The sequence below is a fragment of the Aegilops tauschii genome, chromosome 4, assembly GCF_002575655.3.
Source record: "Aegilops tauschii subsp. strangulata cultivar AL8/78 chromosome 4, Aet v6.0, whole genome shotgun sequence".
Classification (NCBI taxonomy): domain Eukaryota; kingdom Viridiplantae; phylum Streptophyta; class Magnoliopsida; order Poales; family Poaceae; genus Aegilops; species Aegilops tauschii.
The window spans coordinates 426,213,365-426,230,292 of NC_053038.3; positions in this window are offsets into that span (position 1 = coordinate 426,213,365).

Genomic DNA, 16,928 nt, shown 5'->3' on the forward strand with positions numbered 1-16,928 from the left:
TCGTACCCTCCAATAATCTCTTCGTTTGTTCTCCACTATTAGTGACTTTGGAGTGACTCTTTGTTGCATGTTGAGGGATAGTTATAAGATCCAGTTATGTTATTATTGTTGAGAGAACTTGCACTAGTGAAAGTATGAACCATAGGCCTTGTTTCCTAGCGTTGCAATACCGTTTACACTCACTTTTACCACTTGCTACCTTGTTGTTTTTATATTTTCAGATTACAAAAACCTATATCTACCATCCATATTGCACTTGTATCACCATCTCTTCGCAGAACTAGTGCACCTATACAATTTACCACTGTATTGGGTGTGTTGGGGACACAAGAGACTCTTTGCTATTTGGTTGCAGGGTAGTTTGAGAGAGACGATCTTCATCCTACGCCTCCCACGGATTGATAAACCTTAGGTCATCCACTTGAGGGGAATTTGCTACTGTCCTACAAACCTCTGCACTTGGAGGCCCAAAAACGTCTACAAGAAGAACGTTGTGTAGTAGACATCAAGCTCTTTTCTGGAGCCGTTGCCGGGGAGGTGAGTGCTTGAAGGTATATCTTTAGATCTTGCAATCGAATCTTTTAGTTTCTTGTTTTTATCACTAGTTTAGTTTATAAAAGAAAACTACAAAAAATGGAATTGAGGGTGCCTCATATGCTTCATCTTTTTAATATCTTTCATGAAAATAAGGATTCCAATAATTGTGCCAAAGTGTTAGAAGAAGAATGCATTAGAATGTTTGGCACTAAATCTTTGAATGATGAGCATGATTGCAATGTTGTTAGTATGAACTCTTTGAATATCCATAGTACTAATGATGATTGCACTAGTCATGATGAAAATGTCTCTTATAAGCATGTCAACTTTTGTGGAGTGCATAGAGTTTGCAAGTACATACCAAATAGGGAAGATAGATTTTGCAAGAGGCATAAGTATTTAGAAACTAAATGGTTGCAAGAGAGGCTAGAAGTTTGTGCTGAAAATTTAAAATTTCTTTGCCATCCTTGTGAACTTTGCAATGAACGTGATCATTTAAATACCCAATGCAAATTGTTTCATGATCGAATTGTGTCCAAAAATTGTGATGACTTGATTTCCCTTGCACATCATAATGAACTTAGTTTGCTTATGGGTTATGAAGAAATGAAACCTTTAACTAAGAATCTTCCAGAGTTTGTCCTTGATAAAGTTCTTGATTTTGATCTAGAGGAAATTTATATGTATGTGCGATGAATTGCATTGAAAATCCTTACATTGCCAATTACATAAAATCAAGAAAACAAATAGAAGATGAAGAGAATACTAATGAAAGGGAAGAGATTTCCCAATATCCTCCTATACTTCCTTATGATGAATCAGGTAACGAAGAGGAGCCTTCTATCCAACCAATCTCATTAATAAGGAGCTCCAAAAAGAGGGTTAACCCCACACATGATGCTAAGAAGAAAAATAGAAGACGTAGAAGCAAAGGTAAAAAGGTACCCCTCCCAAATGATGTTGCTCCTATTACTCATTGTGATGATGATAATTGTTATACTATTGGTGCTATCCATACTATTAATGATGAGAGTGAGTATGCTTATGATATGAAAAGGCCCAAGCTTGGGGATGCTATGTTTGATGAGAATGACATGTTTGAGAATTTATTTGCTGCAATTAATGTTTGTACCAAGCTTGGGGATGCTATGTTTAACGAAGATGATATTTTTAGCCTCCCAAGTTTTGATGAGCAAATTTATTATGATGATAGCATGCCTCCTATTTATGATGATTATTGTGATTACGCTTATGCTATAAAAAGAAGTGATGATTATATTTATAAAACTTGTCATGATTATGATTACCCTTTTTCTGAACATTACTCTTTTAATGTGGAAACAATTTATAGTATTCGAGTCTCTTATGATACTCCCACTATTCTGAATGAGAAGAAGTTTGCTTATGTGGAGAGTAATAAAATTTCTATGCTTGTAGATCATGAAAAGAATGCTTTATGTGATGGTTATATTGTTGAATTCATTCATGATGCTACTGAAAATTATTATGAGGGAGGAATATATGCTTGTAGGAATTGCAATAATATCAAGTTTCCTCTCTATGTGTTGAAAATCTTGAAGCTATGCTTGTTTTGCCTTCCTATGCTAGTTGATTATTGTTCCCATAAGTTGTTTGCTCACAAAATCCCTATGCATAGGAAGTGGGTTAGACTTAAATGTGCTAGTCATATTCTTCATGATGCCCTCTTTATGTTTCAATTCTTATCTTTTATTTGAGCATCATTGAAATCATCATGCCTAGCTACGGGCGTTAAACGATAGCGCTTGTTGGGAGGCAACCCAATTTTATTTTTGTTTCTTGATTTTTGTTTATTTTTAGTAATAAATAATTCATCTAGCTTCTGGTTAGATGTTGTTTTATGTTTTAATTAGTGTTTGTGCCAAGTAGAACCTTTGGGAAGACTTGGGTGAAGTCTTTATGATCTTGCTGTAAAAAACAGAAACTTTAGTGCTCACGAGATTAGCTGCCATTTTTCACTGGAGAGTGATTTTAGGTTGATTCTTTTTGCAGATGATTAATATACAAATTCCTCAGTTCCACCAATTTATTTCAGAATTTTTGGAGTTACAGAAGTATTCTAATGATACAGATTACTACAGACTGTTCTGTTTTTGACAGATTCTGTTTTCATTGTGTTGTTTGCTTATTTTGGTGAATCTATGAGTAGTATCGGAGGGTATGAACCATAGAGAGGTTGGAATACGGTAGATATTACACCAATATGAATTTATAATGAGTTCACAACAGTACCTAAGTGGTGGTTTTATTTTCTTATACTAACGGAGCTTACGAGTTTTCTGTTGAGTTTTGTGTTGTGAAGTTTTCAAGTTTTGGGTAAAGATTTGATGGACTATGGAATAAGGAGTGGCAAGAGCCTAAGCTTGGGGATGCCCAAGGAACCCCAAGGTAATATTCAAGGACAACCAAGATCCTAAGCTTGGGGATGCCCCAGATGGCATCCCCTCTTTCATCTTCGTTCATCGGTAACTTTACTTGGAGCTATATTTTTATTCACCACATGATATGTGTTTTGCTTGGAGCGTCATTTTATTTTGTTTTGTTTTGCTTGCTGTTTGAATAAAATACCAATATCTGAAATTCTTAAATGTTAGAGAGTCTTCACATAGTTGCATAACTATTCGACTACTCATTGATCTTCACTTTTATCTTTTGGAGTAGTTTGTCATTTGCTCTAGTGCTTCACTTATATCTTTTTAGATCACGGTGGTGGTTTTATTTTGTAGAAATTATTGATCTCCCATGCTTCACTTATATTATTTTGAGAGTCTTTTAGAACAGCATGGTATTTGCTATGATTATAAAATTGGTCCTAATATGATGGGCATCCAAGTTGGGTATGATAAAAACTATCATAGAAAGTGCATTGAATACTATGATCAATTTGATGCTTGAGATATAAAGGTGGTAATGTTAGAGTCATGCTAGTTGGGTAATTATGAAATTGAGAAATACTTGTGTTGAAGTTGGCAAGTCCCATAGCATGCATGTATGGTAAAAGTTGTGTAACAAATTTGTTGCATGGGGTGTTCTTTTGCTTGCCTTCCTTATGAGTGGAGGTCGGGATCGCGCGATGGTTAACTCCTACCAACCCTTCCCCTAGGAGCATGCATAGTAGTACTTTGCTTCGAGGGCTAATAAACGTTTTCAGTAAGTATATGAGTTCTTTATGACTAATGTGAGTCCATGGATTATACGCACTCTCACACTTCCATCATTGCTAGCCTCTACGGTACCGCGCATTGCCCTTTCTCACCTTGAGAGTTGGTGCAAACTTCGTCGGTGCATCCAAACCCCGTGATACGATACGCTCTATCACAAATAAACCTCCTTATTTATTCCTCAAAACAGCCACCATACCTACCTATTATGGCATCTCCATAGCCATTCCGAGATATATTGCCAGGCAACTTTCCACCGTTCCGTTTATTATGACACGCTCCATCATTGTCATATTGCTTTTGCATGATCATGTAGTTGACATCGTATTTGTGGCAAAGCCACCATGCATAATTTTTCATACATGTCACTCTTGATTCATTGCCCATCCTGGTACACCGCCGGAGGCACTCATATAGAGTCATATTTTGTTCTAGTATCGAGTTGTAATCCATGAGTTGTAAGTAAATAGACGTGTGATGATCATCATTATTAGAGCATTGTCCCTTGAAAAGAAAGGCCAAAAAAAGAGAAAGGCCAAATAAAAAAAGAGAAAGGCCAAATAAAAAAAAAAGAGAAAGGCCAAATAAAAAAAGGAAGGCCACAAAAATTGGGGGGGACAATGTTACTATCCTTTTCTACACTTGTGCTTCAAAGTAGCACCATGATCTTCATGATAGAGAGTCTCTTATTTTGTCACTTTCTTATACTAGTGGGAATTTTTCATTATAGAACTTGGCTTGTATATTCCAACGATGGGCTTCCTCAAAACGCCCTAGGTCTTCGTGAGCAAGCAAGTTCGATGCACACCCACTTAGTTTCTTTTGTTGAGCTTTCATACATTTATAGCTCTAGTGCATCCGTTGCATGGCAATCCCTACTCCTCATGTTGACATCAATTGATGGGCATCTCCATAGCCTGTTGATTAGTCTCGTCAATGTGAGACTTTCTCCTTTTTTGTCTTCTCCACACAATCTCCATCATCATATTCTATTCCACCCATAGTGCTATATCCATGGCTTACGCTCATGTATTGTGTAAGAGTTAAAAAAGCTGAAGCGCGTTAAAAAGTATGAACCAATTGCTTGGCTGAAACCGGGGTTGTGCATGATGGGAGTATTTTGTGTGACGAAAATGAAACATAGCCTAACTATATGATTTTGTAGGGATAAACTTTCTTTAGCCATGTTATTTTGAGAAGACATGATTGCTTTGTTAGTATGCTTGAAGTATTACTATTTTTATGTTAATATGAACTTTTATCTTGAATCATTTGGATCTGAACGTTCATGCCACAATAAAGAAAATTACATTGAGAAATATGCTAGGTAGCATTTCACATCAAAAATTCTGTTTTTATCAATTACCTACTCGAGGACGAGCAGCAATTAAGCTTGGGGATGCTTGATACGTCTCCAACGTATCTATAATTTTTTATTGTTCCATGCTATTATATTACCTGTTTTGGATGTTTATGGGCTTTACTATACACTTTTATATTATTTTTGGGACTAACCTATTAACCGGAGGCCCAGCCCAAATTGCTGTTTTTTGCATATTTCAGTGTTTTGAAGAAAAGGAATATCAAACAGAGTCCAAACGGAATGAAACCTTCGGCAGAGTTATTTTTGGAACGAAAGCAATCCGGGAGGCTTGGAGTAGATGTCAGGGAAGCTTCGAGGTGGCCACGAGGGTCTAGGGCGCGCCCCACCCCCCTGGGCGCGCCCCCCACCCTTGTGGGCCCCTTGTGGCTCCCCTGACCGACTTCTTTCGCCTATATATATCCATATACCCTAAAAACATCAGAGAGCACCATAGATCGGGAGTTCCGCCGCTGCAAGCCTCTGTAGCCACCAAAAACCAATCGGGACCCTATTCCGGCACCCTGCCGGAGGGGGGATCCCTCACCGGTGGCCATCTTCATCATCCCGACGCTCTCCATGACGAGGAGGGAGTAGTTCACCCTCGGGGCTGAGGGTATGTACCAGTAGCTATGTGTTTGATCTCTCTCTCTCGTGTTCTTGAGGTGATATGATCTTGATGTATCGCGAGCTTTGCTATTATAGTTGGATCTTATGATGTTTCTCCCCCTCTACTCTCTTGTGATGAATTGAGTTTTCCCCTTGAAGTTGTCTTGTCGGATTGAGTCTTTAAGGATTTGAGAACACTTGATGTATGTCGTGCAGTGCTTATCTGTGGTGACAATGGGATATTCACGTGATCTAGTTGATGTATGTTTTGGTGATCAACTTGCGGGTTCAATGAACTTATGCATAGGGGTTGGCACACGTTTTCGTCTTGACTCTTCGGTAGAAACTTTGGGGCACTCTTTGAAGTTCTTTGTGTTGGTTGAATAGATGAATCTGAGATTGTGTGATGCATATCGTATAATCATGCCCACGGATACTTGAGGTGACATTGGAGTATCTTGGTGACATTAGGGTTTTGGTTGATTTGTGTCTTAAGGTGTTATTCTAGTACGAACACTATGATAGATCGAACGGAAAGAATAGCTTCGTGTTATTTTACTACGGACTCTTGAATAGATCGATCAGAAAGGATAACTTTGAGGTGGTTTCGTACCCTACAATAATCTCTTCGTTTGTTCTTCGCTATTAGTGACTTTCGAGTGAATCTTTGTTGCATGTTGAGGGATAGTTATATGATCCAGTTATGTTATTATTGTTGAGAGAACTTGCACTAGTGAAAGTATGAACCCTAGGCCTTGTTTCCTAGCATTGCAATACCATTTACGCTCACTTTTACCGCTTGCTACCTTGCTGTTTTTATATTTTCAGATTACAAAAACCTATATCTAACATCCATATTGCACTTGTATCACCATCTTTTCGCTGAACTAGTGCAGCTATACAATTTACCATTGTATTGGGTGTGTTGGGGACACAAGAGACTCTTTGCTATTTGGTTGCAGGGTTGTTTGAGAGATACCATCTTCATCCTACGCCTCCCACGGATTGATAAACCTTAGGTCATCCACTTGAGGGAAATTTGCTATTGTCCTACAAACCTCTGCACTTGGAGGCCCAACAACGTCTACAAGAAGAAGGTTGTGTAGTAGACATCATATAATCAAACCCGCGGATGCTTGTGGTGACATTAGAGTATCTAGGTGACGTTAGGGTTTTGGTTGATGTGTGTCTTAAGGTGTTATTTTAGTACGAACTCTAGGGCTGTTTGTGACACTTATAGGAATAGCACAATAGATCAATCAGAAAGAATAAGTTTGAGGTGGTTTCATACCCTACAATAATCTCTTCATTTGTTCTCCGCTATTGGTGAACCTGGAGTGACTTTTTGTTGCACATTGAGGGATTGTTATATGATCTAATTATGTTATCATTGTTGAGAGAACTTGCACTAGTGAAAGTATGAATCCTAGGCCTTGTTTCAAAGCATTGCAATACCTTTTTCGCTCACTTTTACCACTTGCTACCTTGATGTTTTTATATTTTCAGATTACAAAAACCTATATCTACCATCCATATTGCACTTGTATCACCATCTCTTCGCCAAACTAGTGCACCTATACAATTTACCATTGTATTGGGTGTGTTGGGGACACAAGAGACTCTTTGTTATTTGGTTGTAGGGTTGTTTGAGAGAGACCATCTTCATCCTACGCCTCCCACAGATTGATAAACCTTAGTTCATCCACTTGAGGGAAAATTGCTACTGTCCTACAAACCTCTGCACTTGGAGGCCCAACAACTTCTACAAGAAGAAGGTTGCGTAGTGGACATCAATCGTCACCTCGTCCTTAGCTAATATTCGTTTAATCTGTAGCCCCTGTTTCATGTTGCAAATATGAGCAACAGAACCAGTATCAAATATCCTCGCGCTACTATGAGCATTATGAAGGTACACATCAGAAACATGTATATCAAATATACCTTTGTTCACTTTGCCATCCTTCTTATCCGCCAAATACTTGGGGCAGTTCCGCTTTCAGTGACCAGTCCCTTGTAGTAGAAGCACTCAGTTTCAGGCTTGGGTCTAGACTTGGGCTTCTTCCCGGAAGTGGCAACTTGCTTGCCATTCTTCTTGAAGTTCCCCTTATTTCCCATGCCCTTTTTTCTTGAAACTAGTGGTCTTGTTAACCATCAACACTTGATGCTCTTTGTTGATTTCTACCTCCGCAGCTTTGAGCATAGCGAAGAGCTCGGGAATTGTCTTATCCATCCCTTGCATATTATAGTTCATCACGAAGCCTTTGTAGCTTGGTAGCAGTGATTGAAGAACTCTATCAATAACACTATCATCTGGAAGATTAACTCCCAGCTGAGTCAAGTGGTTATGATACCCAGACATTCCGAGTATGTGTTCACTGACAGAACTGTTCTCCTCCATCTTGCAGCTATAGAACTTGTTGGAGACTTCGTATCTCTCAACTCGGGCATTTGCTTGAAATATTAACTTCAATTCTTGGAACATCTCATATGGTCCATGACGTTCAAAACGTCTTTGAAGTCTCGATTCTAAGCCGTAAAGCATGGCACACTGAACTATAGAGTAGTCATCAGACCGCGTCTGCCAGACGTTCAAAACGTCTACATTAGCGGGAGGGGGCTTGTCACCTAGCGGTGCATCAAGGACATAATTCTTCTGTGCAGCAATGAGGATAATCCTCAAGTTACGGACCCGGTCCGTGTAGTTGCTACCATCATCTTTCAACTTAGCTTTCTCTAGGAACGCATTAAAATTCAAGGGAACAATAGCGCGGGCCATTCATCTACAACATAGATATGCAAAAACTATCAGGACTAAGTTCATGATAAATTAAGTTCAATTAATCATATTACTTAAGAACTCCCACTTAGATACACATCCCCCGAGTCATCTAAATGATCACGTGATCCATATCAACTAAACCATGTCCGATCATCACGTGAGATGGAGTAGTTTTGAATGGTGAACATCTCTATGTTTATCATATCTACTATATGATTCATGTTCGACCTTTCGGTCTCCAGTGTTCCGAGGCCATGTCTGTACATGCTAGGCTCGTCAAGTTTAACCCGAGTATTCCGCATGTGCAAAACTGTCTTGCACCCATTGTATGTGAACGTAGAGCTTATCACACCCGATCATCACGTGGTGTCTCGGCACGACGAACTGTCGCAACGGTGCATACTCAGGGAGAACACTTATACTTTGAAATTTTAGTAAGGAATCATCTTATAATGCTACCGCTGTACTAAGCAAAATAAGATGCATAAAAGATAAACATCACATGCAATCAAAATATGTGACATGATATGGCTATCATCATCTTGTGCCTTTGATCTCCATCTCCAAATCACCGTCATGATCTCCATCGTCACCGGCTTGACACCTTGATCTCCATGGTAGCGTCGTGGTCGTCTCGCCAACTATTGCTTCTACAACTATCGCTAACGCATAGTGATAAAGTAAAGCAATTACATGGCGTTTGCATTTCATACAATAAAGCGACAACCATAAGGCTCCTAACTTTTACAAAACATGATCAACTCATACAATAAGGTATATCACATCATGTCTTGACCATATCATATCACAACATGCCCTGCAAAAACAAGTTAGACGTCCTCTACTTTGTTGTTGCAAGTTTTACGTGGCTGCTACGGGCTTCTAGTAAGAACCGTTCTTACCTACGCATCAAACCACAACGGTGATTTATCAAGTTTGTTGTTTTAACCTTCAACAAGGACCGGCTACAGTCAAATCCGATTCAACTAAAGTTGGAGAAACAGACACCCGCCAGCCACCTTTATGCAAAACTAGTTGCATGTCTGTCGGTGGAACCGGTCTCATGAACGTGGTCATGTAAGGTTGGTCTAGGCCGTTTCATCCAATAATACCGTTGAATTAAAATAAGACATTGGTGATAAGCAGTATGATGATCACCGCCCACAACTCTTTGTGTTCTACTCGTGCATATCATCTACGCATAGACCTGGCTCGGATGCCACTGTTGGGGAACGTAGCATGCAATTTCAAAAAAATCCTACGCTCGCGCAAGATCTATGTATGAGATGCATAGCAACGAGAGGAGGAGAGTGTGTCCACGTACCCTCGTAGACCGAAAGCGGAAGCGTTTGACAACACGGTTGATGTAGTCGAACTTCTACTCATTCCGACCGATCAAGCACCGAACGTACGGCACCTCCGAGTTCTGCACATGTTCAGCTCGATGACGTCCCTCGAACTCTTGATCCAGAAAAGTGTCGAGGGAGAGTTTCGTCAGCACGACGGTGTGGTGACGGTGATGGTGAAGTGATCCGCGCAGGGCTTTGCCTAAGCACTACGACAATATGACCGGAGGCGTAAACAGTGGAGGGGGCGCCACACACGGCTAACAGATGTTTTTTGTGTGTCCTCTAGGCGCCCCCCTCCCCACATATATATAGGTTGGAGGTGGGAAGAGGCAGCCAGGGGGCGCCCAAGTAGGCTGAATCCTACTTGGGTTGCCACCCCAATTCGTCCCCCCCCCTTCCTTGTTTTGGCACTAGGAGAAGGAAGGAGGAGGTGGCGCCCCCCCCCCCTTTCCTTTCCCCCTTGAGAAGGGGAAGGAAAGAGGAGCTAGCCCTCCTCCATTGCCTTCCCTAGGGCTGGCCGGCCTAGTGGAGGGGTGCACCAGGTCCCTGTGGGCTGGTCTGTCCCTCCCTAGGCCCATTAAGCCCATATAGCTTGCCGGGGGTTGCCCGGAACCCCTTCCGGTGACCCGATACGTACCCGGTACCCCCGGAACACGTCCGGCTTCCAAATACTATCGTCCTATACATGAATCTTTACCTCTCGACCATTTCAAGACTCCTCGTCATGTCCGTGATCTCATCCGAGACTCCGAACAACATTCGGTCACCAAATCACATAACTCATATAATACAAAATCGTCATCTAACGTTAAGCGTGCGGACCCTACGGGTTCGAGAACTATGTAGACATGACTGAGACACCTCTCTAGTCAATAACCAATAGCAGAACCTGGATGCTCATATTTGGCTCCTACATATTCTATGAAGATATTTTATCGGTCGAACCGTTATGACAACATACGTTATTCCCTTTGTCCATCGGTATGTTACTTGCCTGAGATTCGATCGTCGGTATCTTCATACCTAGTTCAATCTCGTTACTGGCAAGTCTCTTTACTCATTTCATTTTTTTTTGAAGAATGGACAGTAGGAAAGGCTCCTACTGTATTTTCATATATATATATATATATATATATATATATATATATATATATATATATGAACAGAGTGTTACCAGTGTTTTACATTTTTACAGGTGGGTGTCAACCTGCCCAGACAGATTGGGTCAGGGAAAGAGGGGGGTGCTACCACTATTGAAACTCACAAATAAAGGAAGAAATGAAGGCAGGGTGAACACCCCTAGTCCTATGTTGGAGGAGGCCAAAATCGTCCTTAAATCTTTTCAACCACCCACTGATGGTTGGAGCAATCCTCCTAAAATGTTTATTGTTTCTTTCCTTCCATAGACTCCAGTAGACACCAAAAAGATTTCAAAGAAGAGCGGGCGCCCCCAAGAATTCTTAGCCTGTTGAAGCAGTTGGAGACGGCAGGTGAAAGAGGGCCAGCTAATACCAAGTTTTTGCCAGCAAGATTGACTGAAGGGGCAAGTGAAGATCATATGGTCCACCATTTCCTTTTCATGGTTGCCACAGAGCAAACAACTGTGGTCATCCCCTATATCGTAGTGTCGATGTTTGAGCATGTCACGTGTGTTCAGTCTGTCGTTCATGAGAAGCCAGCCAAAAACTTTGATACTCATGGTGCATCGAGAGCGCCAGAGAAGAGAGAAAGTTGGATGGGCATTGGCGTCTCAAAAAAAGAACCTGTAGTAGTCGGCTGGTTGATAAACAGATTTCCCCCAGGTATAATGCCAGACATCGTTGTCAGATGTGGACGGGTGCATGTGCGTGGAAAGCCGTTGAATGTCTCGCACCTCGTCCAGGGCTTGTGGAGAGAGCGGTAGATGAAAGGCCTCCGACATCGCCGTGCTCTCCAAGAATTCTTTGACGGTCTCGTCCTCATGCATGGCAAAGGAGAACGCGTGGGGATGCGAGCTTTCCAAAACGTCCACAGCCCAAAGATCTTTCCAAACTAGAGTAGTTGTGCCTGAAACCACCCGGACTTATGTGATCCCTCGGAAGATAGGGGTGAGCTTTAGGATGTCACGCCACCAGAACAAGCCAACCGGATTCGTGGCATGAGGGACTTTGTTGGCGTAGTATGTGTTCCAAACAAGATGCACCCAAGGAACGTCGAGCTTGTTGTAAAACTTGTGTAAGAATTTCATGAGCAGAGCATCATTTTGCACCTTTATGTTGATAACACCCAGGCCACCATGCTTTTTGGGTTTGCAAACCATGTCCCATGCCGCAAGGGAGTTACATTTGTCCCCCTGCTCCGTCTTTTTTGTCCAGAGACATCTCCTTCTGATTTTATCGAGCATCTCAATCAGCTTGGGTGAGAACTTGAGTGTGCACATGGCGTAAATGAGGAGGGATGTGACGGTAGCATTAAGCCAAGAGAGTTTACCACTGTACGACATCATCGCGATCGTGGAGGTGAGGCGACATTCAGCACTGCACACTAGAGGCATTAGGTCTAGGACGGTCGGTTTAGTAGTGCCGAGAGGAAGTCCAAGGTAAGTAAACGGCATCGACCCAACTGAACATCCAAAAAAGTTTGCAAATGCTAGGGCGGTTTCGTCCGACAGGTTGATTGGGATCAGCGTAGATTTGTGGAAGTTAATCCGGAGGCCGATGGAAGATGCATAATCTACAAGGATTCCTTTGATGACCGCAGCTTGCTGAGGGCATGCAGGCATAGCCAGTATCGTGTCGTCGGCGTATTGGATTACTGGATAGTCCATTTGACCAGCGCAAGGGAAGGGCAGCTGAATTGTTCCTTGCCTAAATGCGTCGTTCATAGCTGCTTGGAGGAGATCAGCTGCAATCACGAAGATCAAGGGGGACAGCGGGTCCCCCTGTCGTACACCGGTGCGGCAATGAAATTGGCGGCCGGGCACACCATTCAATAGAACCGATGAACGCCCGGTCGAGAAGATGCATTTCATCCAAGAGAGCCATTTATCATTGAATCCCAAGTGTTTCATAATGTTCAGCATGGGAGCATGTTCAATTGTATCGAAGGCTTTGGCAAAGTCCAGTTTCAATAAGATAATTTCCTTCTTCGATGCATGGCATTGATGAATATATTGGAACGCCCAATCAACGCAGTCCTGTATCGTTCTCCCTTTTATATAACCATACTGGTTCTTGTGAATAATCTTTAGAATGACTCGTTGCAGGCGGTTGGCAAGCAGCTTAGTGATCATCTTAAGGCAGCAGTTGAGGAGGGTGATCGGGCGGTAGTCATTTACCGTTTCAGGTGAGATGGACTTTCGAATTAATGTTATCAGGCCATCATTTATGCTAGTGAGATCCAAGTCCCCCTGATGGAAAGCCTCACAAAGGTTGTAGAAGTCATATTTGATAATAGGCCAGCATGCTTTAAGAAATGCACCACTAAAACCATTAGGGCCGGGTGCTCGGTCAGCCGGCATTTCTTTAACAACCGCATCAATCTCTTCGTGGGTAAAAGGCTCAGTTAGCTGGTCAAGATCATCGTGGCGCTGCAGAATGCTAGGTAAGTTAAATTTCATTTCTGCAGGTCGTGAAGTACCCAGGCGATTAGTATATGTTTGGAACAGGAGCGCTTCTTTGCCCTCGTGAGTGTCAATAAGGGAGCCATTCTCTTTTCTGAAACTAGCGATGTTGTTGCGACGATATCTTTCAGTAGCAACAGCCTGAAAAAATTTGGTATTCTCATCTCCGAACTTGATCCACCTAATTGTGCAGCGCTTCTTCCAGTACTGGTTTTGGTATTTAAGGAGGCGCAACAGGTGTTTCTTGAGGATATTCCGAAAGTTCGTCTCCGATATTGTTAGGGTTCTGTTATTTTCAAGTTCATCAAGATGCGCCAGGGTCTCGTTGCAGTTAGCAATGGCTACTGAGAGTCGAGATAGGTTTTTGCTCCAAAGTTTTAGGGCGTGGCGCAGGGCCTTGAATTTACGACAGAGGATGGTCGCAGCCTTGTGGGCTCTAACTGGTCTGTTCCAAACCTCTTGGACAAGATTCATGAAGCCAGGGTGCAAAATCCAAAAGGGCTCAAAGCGAAACACCTTGCTACGAGGAATGCATGTTTGGATGGAGATAATGCAGGGTACATGATCGGATACAGGCTTACCAAGAGGCTTGACCAGGGTATTGGGGTACACGTTGGTCCAATGCAGTGAGGTAAAGAACCAGTCGAGCTGTTCAAGGAGTGGATCTTGTTGCATATTGCTCCATGTGTATGATCGGCATTTGATAGGCAATTCAATAAGGCTCTGCTTACGGATAATGTCATTAAAAGTACACATGTCATTCGGGCACCCCCCCTCCCCCCCGGGCTTGTTTCGATTGTCAGGCGCACGAATGTAATTGAAATCGCCAACTAGGAGCCAATCTTGCGAGCTAGGTATATCCAGATTATAAAGCCAGTTGATAAATGTAAGACGCGTGTCACCCGAGCAGGGGCCATATACATTAACCAGCGTCCAAGTATGGGAGGACAAAGTGCTAGTAAAGTTAATGACCAAAGCAAAATCAGACGAGAACACCACATCACCAGTAAACATAGAGCTTTTCCATATAGTAATTAAGCCCCCCGAAGCTCCTTGAGATGGAACATATGCAAACTGATCAAATTGTCTAGGGCAACAGGATTTAATAAAGGATAACTCAAAAGAGTTTTTCTTTGTCTCTTGAATGCAAACTACCGAGCAACCACTAGTTCTAATGGCGTTACTAAGAGCTAGCTGCTTATCATCTGAATTGATGCCACGGATGTTCCAACAGAGCACTTCCTAGCTACGTAAAAGGGGCATGAAGAGCAAGTAGACTAGGCCCTGGAGGGGCCATCCTCATCAGGAAAATCATCAGTAACCAAAGTACCTGAGTGAGCGTTCGAAGCAGTAGATGGTGCCGGAGCCGCAGTGAGGAGTTCTTTAGTCAGCTCAGCAGCAGGAACAGCACATCTGTTAATACCAATTTCCTAAAGAACATGGACAGGAGTGGGGGGGACTTCTTCACAAGGCGTGTCCAGAGCAGAAGAAGAGGAGCCAACCGAAGGAACCAGTCGGGTTTTAACCTTAGAGGTGGTGGTGCGGGTGTCAATCACCTAGTTGACCTTGAAACCATTGTTTTGTTAGATCGATTGCTCCGACGAACTTCAATAGTGGAAATGGGTGCGGGTGCCCGAGCCCGACGACCACGAGTCACAACAAGGCCTGCAGGTTCATTGATGGAGTTAACGGCAGCAAGGCCAGCAGGCTCAGCAATGGAGTTGACGGCAGCAGTGGCAAGCATATCCTGGTTGACCCTGGAGCTGGAACTGTCGGCCTGAGGCAGCAAGGTGCCAGTCTCGACCAGAGGCAGAGTTGCAGACAGAGGTACATCTTCAGTTTGAGCAGCGACAGGGGATGTTGGCATCAGAAACTGTGTGTGCTGCAGAGAAGTTTCAAAAATTTCTTCCAGAACCACAGAGGAGACTGGAGAAGGTGTCAGCTGAGAGAAAACAATGCCATTGTCGCCAGAGGAAACCAACACCGAGACTTCCAAGTTAGCAGAGCGCATACCGTATCCAGAGCGCCACGGACCAAAGGTGGCCATAGCGGGGCGCAGGGCGTTGAAGATGAAGTTGTTCAAGTGCTGCCTGGGAATTGGGTCGGACAGCAGTAGGTTGAGCAGATCTAAACCATTGACCGAGAGGCCAAACTGAATACCATGGTTGTGCATACTGACAGAAATGGTTAGTGCATCCTGAACTTCAGGCAGAGTTGGTTCAGTAATAGGAAACAGGAGCAGAGCATCTTCAGTTGGGGCAGAGCTGTCATCAGTGGAGGAGAAAGTATCGTTCCAAGCCTCCATTGCATTATCTGATATGTTATCCTCCGGAACAATTCCATGCTGAAAAGTGAGTCCCTGAGCTGCCAGCCAAGCTTGATAGTTCACCAGGTGAGGAGGAAGGGGTGGTAACTGATGAGCCGGAGGAGCTGCCCATTGTCCCCAACCACCATTGTTCTGAGGAGGCCCATTTCCCTGATTGGCATTGTCAGCATTGGGAGCGCCATTTTGCACCAACCAGTTGTGCACCTGCTGTTGATACAGTTGTTCGGCAGTTAACTCAGGACCAAACAGCGGATGCGGATTTCCGTCAGCTGGGGGGTCCTCTTCGCCAGGAGGAAGCACTTCAGGTAACAGGCTGTTACAGTCGTTGCTTCTGAGGATTGTGATTTGAACAGTCCAGCAGTCCCGTGCACCACCCAGTTGCCAGACAACAAAGATTTTTGGGATCAGACGGAGGCGCAGAACACGGGCTTTGATCAGCATATACCTCCTATCCTACCTTGGATTGTACCAATTGACGAGAGAACCATAACCACCCAGGGCTTTTGTGATGTAGTAGTCAGTCTGATAGTCGTATGGGAATCCGAAGAACATGAGCCATACCTCGGGGCCAAATGAAGTGGTGTGGCGATTGAGGGCTTCATTGTGCGGCACGAAAGTAATCAACAGATCTTGTTCTTCAAGTTCAAGGGGAGTATTGACCGCAGTATCATGCATGAAAGAGTCCACAAATCCAAAAAATGCCAATGCCAAGTGGGTGGTCGCTGGATTCAGTGGTAAAAAGCTGAGATTTGTGGAGCAGACCTTGCACAATGTTGCGGATGGTTGCGCGGTGATGCAAGGGGACATAAGCACTGGCTTCAGCGATGGCGAGGAACTCGTGGCTGAGCGGCGGGATGGGTCCGACGACCATGCCACTGCGGACGAGGCGATCTGCCGGGCCGGGCTCAACGGCGAACCCTGGCGGGAGGAAAGGCACCGGATTGAGCGGGTAGTTCGCCATGGACGGTGGCGCGGCGGAGGGTAGTGATGGTGGTGTCTGGCGAGGTGACGCGACTGGGCAGAGTTGCGGTATGGTAGAAACCGAGGCGGAAGGCGGACCGCGAGGGGCAAAGTGGGAAGAATGAGAATTCTTGGGCCTCCACTGCCACTTCTCGTTGAAACGACGTCTGCAGCAAGATCGTTCCACATGGCCATAAAAACCACACA